Raw genomic sequence first — 5,827 nt, 5'->3', positions numbered from 1 at the left:
TGTGCTTACACTACCGGATCTCTCAAAACCATTTGAGGTCCAATGTGATGCTTGTGGTGATTGCCTTGGGGCTGTTTTGCTCCAAGAAGGGCACGCCATAGGCTATGAGAGTCGAAGGCTCGACCCTGTTGAGCAAGCTCTAGGCATATACGAAAAAGAACTCCTTGCAGTTCTACATGCCTTAGACTCATGGAAGCACTATTTATTGGGGACTCCTTTCATTCTGCGAACGGATCACCAAAGTCTTAAGTACTTCATGACGCAGACCAAGCTCTCCGACAAACAAATGAGGTGGGCAAATTTCCTTTCGCAATTTCATTTTCATATTGCTCACATTGCTGGCAAGCATAATCAAGTAGCCGATGCACTCTCAAGACGACCGAGAGTGAATGCGGTTTCCATAGCAACTCACAATGATCTATCTTCAATGATAGATGAGTATGCTATTGATCCCGATTTTAGAGATGTGATTTCAGCCCTTGCATTAGGGAAGAAAGAAGAACCATTTACTTTACAAGATGGTTATCTTCTCTATGGCAATAGACTATGCGTTACTAACTCACTACGTGAGAAAGTAATGTATGAATCTCATGCTCCCCCATATGCGGGGCATAGAGGGATTCAGTCTACCCTAAAGGGAATTGAAACATATTTCTATTGGCCTACCATGAAAGTGAACATACACGAGTATGTTTCCAAATGTGTGGTATGTCAAAAGACAAAATTTGATAGAGGGAAGCAACTTGGATTGCTTCAACCCTTGCCAATCCCTAATTCACCGTGGGAGAGCATATCCATGGATTTTATCTTTGGATTGCCTAAGTCTATCCATGGGAATACGGGAATATGGACGATAGTAGACAGGTTCAGTAAACAAGCTCATTTTATACCTGTCAAAAAGACTATCAAAGCCCATCAAATGGCAACCCTCTTCATTTCACAAATTTTCAAGTACCATGGCTTGCCAATGTCCATAGTGTCGGATAGAGATCCTAGAATGACCAGTAATTTCTGGAAGGGTCTCTTTGAGAATTTAGGAACAAGGCTAAACTTCTCTTCGGCCTATCATCCACAAACTGATGGCCAAAGTGAAATAGCTAACCTAACCATTCTCGATCTACTAAAAGCCTATGTAACGGAAGTAGATCAAAGATCCCAATGGGAGAAGTACTTACCCTTAGTAGAGTATGCTTACAATAACACTGTACATACTTCTACAGGAAAAGCACCTTTCGAGGTAATTGAGGGAAGATCAAAAAGTCCCTTGCTACTTAAGGTACATGGGAAGATCTTCGCTGCAGATGAGTATAGCCGAGACCTACAAGAATCTTTCCAAAAGATTAAGGATGCTATCTCTATCTCACAGCAAAGGCAAAAGGCTGCTGCTGACAAGCACAGAAGAGCCCAAGCCTTTAAAGAAAACGATTGGGTCTTGTTAAAGTTTCCCAAGGCTCGATTAAGGCACACGACGGGCAAGAATCCTACGGGCCACCAAAAGTACTATGCTAAACTAGCAAAAAGGTACTATGGTCCCTTCCAGATTCTTAGGCCAATCAATGAGATGGCCTATCAACTTAAGTTGCCCAATCATTGGCTCATACACAATGCTTTTCATGTGAGCCTCTTAAAGCCTTACAAAGGAGAGCCACCTCAAGAACCAACTATTGAAGACCCACCGGAGATCGAGGACCACGAGGAGGTGCTGCAGCCCGAGTCCATTCTCCGACATGAAGACAAGGTATTAAGAGGCGGTAAGACTATCCGACGATATCTTATTAAGTTTAAGAATTATCCTTTTGAAGATGCTAGATGGATGCAAGGCATACAATTAAAGGATAACCTAAACCTTGTCAATGCTTACAATGCTTCCCAAGAGTAAGCAAATGTACAAAATGTTAAAAATGAACAAAAATTTTTGTCTTATAAGACTCTCTTTTTCTTTATTTGTGCACAAAAATGAAGTAGTATGCATGCTTAGATCAAGTTTGCGGAGACGACGTCTCCCAACACCAAGTAGAGCTTGTCACTCTACTATGGAAGACTGATAGGACTAATGTGCAGACATGCTTGCGGCAGCCTCAGGCTCTCAAGCGCCAAATGGACTAGTCATCCATTATGGAATGATGTCGTAGGGTAACATAGGGATCCTCTACCCGCTAAGAAAAGGACTCATGCATATGCTTTATCTTCTCTACACCATAGTCGAGGACGACTATGATTTCAAGAGAGAGGTAATGTCATAATAATCAATATCTAATTCTCCTAAATGATTTTCTCATATTAAACTGATCATTTAATGTGGGGAAGTGCCAAGGGAGAAAAAGCTAGAATATTGGTTAAGTTAGCAGACCGGCCACAGTAGGGATCCAAAGGAGGGAAAATAGGGATCCAAAGGGGGGGCCATCTGCAAAAGAGCCATGTGAAACAACGGGCTAAAAAGACCCTAAGGTTCAGCCCATTAAGACTTCCAAAATGCTAAGGTTCCAAAATTCAAAGGTTGTGTCCAAAGGTCAACCTTAGGGAAAATTGGATGCTTAGTGTGTGCCCAAAAAGTCTTTCTACATCCCTACATGGGAGGGGGCGAGCCCCAAAGCTAGGGGATGAGAGAGAAAGCCACACACACACACACAGGCTCCCTTTACACAAAGGGAATGAGGGACACATGTCAGCTCCCTAGGCCAGATGCCCACAAGGTGTGCCCAATTCCTATTGGAAGACCCTTGAAGTGGACCAATGAGAATTAGGCTAGAGTAAATCTAGTTTAATTAATTTAAAAACATTTAATAAAAGAAACCAATAAGAATTAAGTGTCCTAGAAGACTATTGGGCAGTCTCCCAAGGGGTCCAATGAGCATTCAGGAGCCCCATGGCTTGCCTGATTCCTATTGGCCAGGAGGCAAAGGGGTCCAATGAGAGTTTAGTTTAATTATTTAATTACCTAAAGCTCTCACAAAAGGGGAAAGGGGGACACATGTCAGAAGGCTATCACTTATGCTGCTTAATCCCTATTGGCTTGACTTGGGGAGGTCCAATGAGGCAAAAGCCAGACTAACTTAGCAGCTAGGGCTCGCCCAAGAGAGAGAGGGGGCTGATTTTTGCTTGGCATTGACACACACACTCTCACACTTGACCATGTGTGAAGGGAAAATACTCTATCTCCTCCCAAGCTTTAATGGAGAGCTCATCACCTACTCCAAGCTTGTGAGATAGAAGCCTACATCAACACTCTCTTGGCATGTGGATGCAAATCCAACCAAGAGCCAAGCTTCAATGCATGCTCATCTTCTCTACCAAGCTAATTACTAAGCTAAGCTATGCTAATATGAGTGATTATGTGAGGAGATGTACTTCTTTCTCGTAAGATACTTCTTTTTCCTCTCAATCTACTCTCATACCCTGCTAGCTCTCACCATCTTCGAAGGTGTGTGAGGTCTTGGGTCTGAGAACGGGGATAATTCAAGTTGTGTTTGATTAAGTGTTTTGCTTGGTGTATGAAGCTTCCATCTTCATTGCACTAGCTAGTCTTGAAGGAACACAAAGAATTGTATTGTACAATGTCTCTCTTGATGGGAGAAACCATAATACAAAGCCTTTTGGAGGGGGGACCGGCTCCATGCAAATCCGGTCCTCAACTGTTGTCAATAGCTTAATTGCTCTCTCTTTTGAAAGTATTGTCGATGCTATCTAACTAGGTGTTATGCTTTTTGTTGCTCTCTCCACCCAAGCACTCTTGTAATTCTCATTAGGAATCAACTCTAATGAAATGTCCACTATGTTCATGCTAAATTCCGCTACACATAAGATTTTAGGCCATTAAATGTTACATGTAGGCAGACAATTTGATTGGTAACATAATTTTAAACCATTTGTCAGCAATAAACATTAAATTGCAATATAATCAAATGCATAAACAGTTGTAAAGGTAAAAAATTAACCAAGTCTGGGGTCGTTAATTTAACGGTTGAAAGGCACTAAAGATCGACTATTAATACCATGGGCAAGCTTCTCAATTTTCTCTGGTCAATTAAGTTGTTTAATCACGAGAGCCAAGTATTTCATGTCCGAGGGCTGACTAGAGGCTATACCTAGAAGACCTTGTAGTTAAGCTACGATAAAAGGAATTGCTCATGAAATCATCGCCTATCTTATTTCCTTTTCTTTGACCCCCCAAAATATTTTCATAGTGATTCAATTTTGATGTGCGTGCTTATTTTGTATGCCTTGGGTTTTTTGCTTTTCAAGGAAAAGCACCCACACTGGGAACCTCTAGGGCTCTAGTACAATAGGCGATACATGTGAGTGAAGTACCAAATCAAGCTGAGATTTCTCTTCCAGCTTAAGATTTTACATTGTGGCTTTTCAGCATTTTAATTTTGTAACGTTGGGGGGTCATATAACATTGTTACCCTCCCCACGATCATCACACTAGTAAACTCTCTTTATAATACTTTAGCTAAAGGTCAATAGGGACTAAGCCCACTAGAAGGCCCTAGTACATTTCACACAATGCTGCATCAATTGGATTAACAACCTAAGTAACCATTGATTATTAGGAAGGCATTCCCCATGGTATTAAGAGAAGATCTCTAACTCCTAACTTGGTCAAACTAGCTTAGTCGGACTGCTTGATTTTTAAACCTAGACAAGTGCTTATGACAAAAAATTACATTGAATTTAATGTTTGATACTAAGAAAATGCATTGAATATTATGCTACCAATCACAATTAAAACAGACAAACATGGATACAAAAAGATAAGGGGCAATGCTAATGGACAAGAAACACATGTTTGTGTTGATGGTCGTGCTTGATTTCAAGTATGAACGAGAGAAAGATTCCATGAAGGTCTAAATCCTAACAACAACAACACATTCCTGTACACACTAGGAAACACAAAGAATACCTCTAGGAGGCACATCAGTGGAAAAAGGTACCAACACTTATTGAACACAATTAAAGAACATAAGGAACCCTAACCAAGTTATTTGCACTCCCCCTAGAGAATCAAGGGAATAGAATATTGTAGATATTGGGGGGAAACCCTAAGGCTAAACCCCTATCCTCATCGTCAAGAAAACCAACATCATCATCTGTGAGACCATATGTGCCATTCGTATAATCATGTAAATATTCTTCATCATCAAAGGCACCAATGTTTACTAAGAAGGTCACTAGATGCCTATAGTCATCTTGGTCAAAAGGATAGGCTTGTGCAATGGGTGATACACTCTCTACTAAGTACGGATCAGTCGTGGTCAAGAGACGTATCAGCCATTCTAACTCTTCGAAATTCCTCTCACATGCTAGCGTACCTACCAAATCCCATTCACACGAAAGCACCGGAAAGACCATGTGAAACATTTGTGAAAATTAACGAGGGTACCTCTCACCCAAGGCAAATAGATGATGGTTAGAGTGCAAATATTGCAAGGGTTGTGTTCTTGTGCATAATGTGATTTTATGATTTTGTGTTATGGCTCTTGCTCTTTTACTTTTTTATCTTGTTTTTGTGAGTATAAGGCTTTATTGAGAGGTCAAGGAGGAAGGTTGAGAGGGAAGCAAGTGAATGATGGATGTCAGCAAACACTCCCACCTTCCTTGGGTAGATCATACCTTTTGGAATAATGTCGTCATCCTTTGAAACCAATTGTTTCAAGTTATTATGGGTGAAGGATTTAACCAATAGTTTGCGACCGCCTTATGCGTTTCATCTAGTTGCAAGGGTGGTAAGGTACTCTCCCATGATTTTGTTTGCAACATTGTTGTAGGTGGTGAACTTACAACGGCAGGTGCAAACTCTTTCTTGCTTGTATGGATATGTACAATG

Source organism: Adiantum capillus-veneris, chromosome 29 (genome assembly GCF_014529385.1).
Source record: "Adiantum capillus-veneris isolate H3 chromosome 29, ASM1452938v2, whole genome shotgun sequence".
NCBI classification, from domain to species: Eukaryota; Viridiplantae; Streptophyta; class Polypodiopsida; order Polypodiales; family Pteridaceae; genus Adiantum; species Adiantum capillus-veneris.
This window is presented reverse-complemented; position numbering follows the sequence as displayed.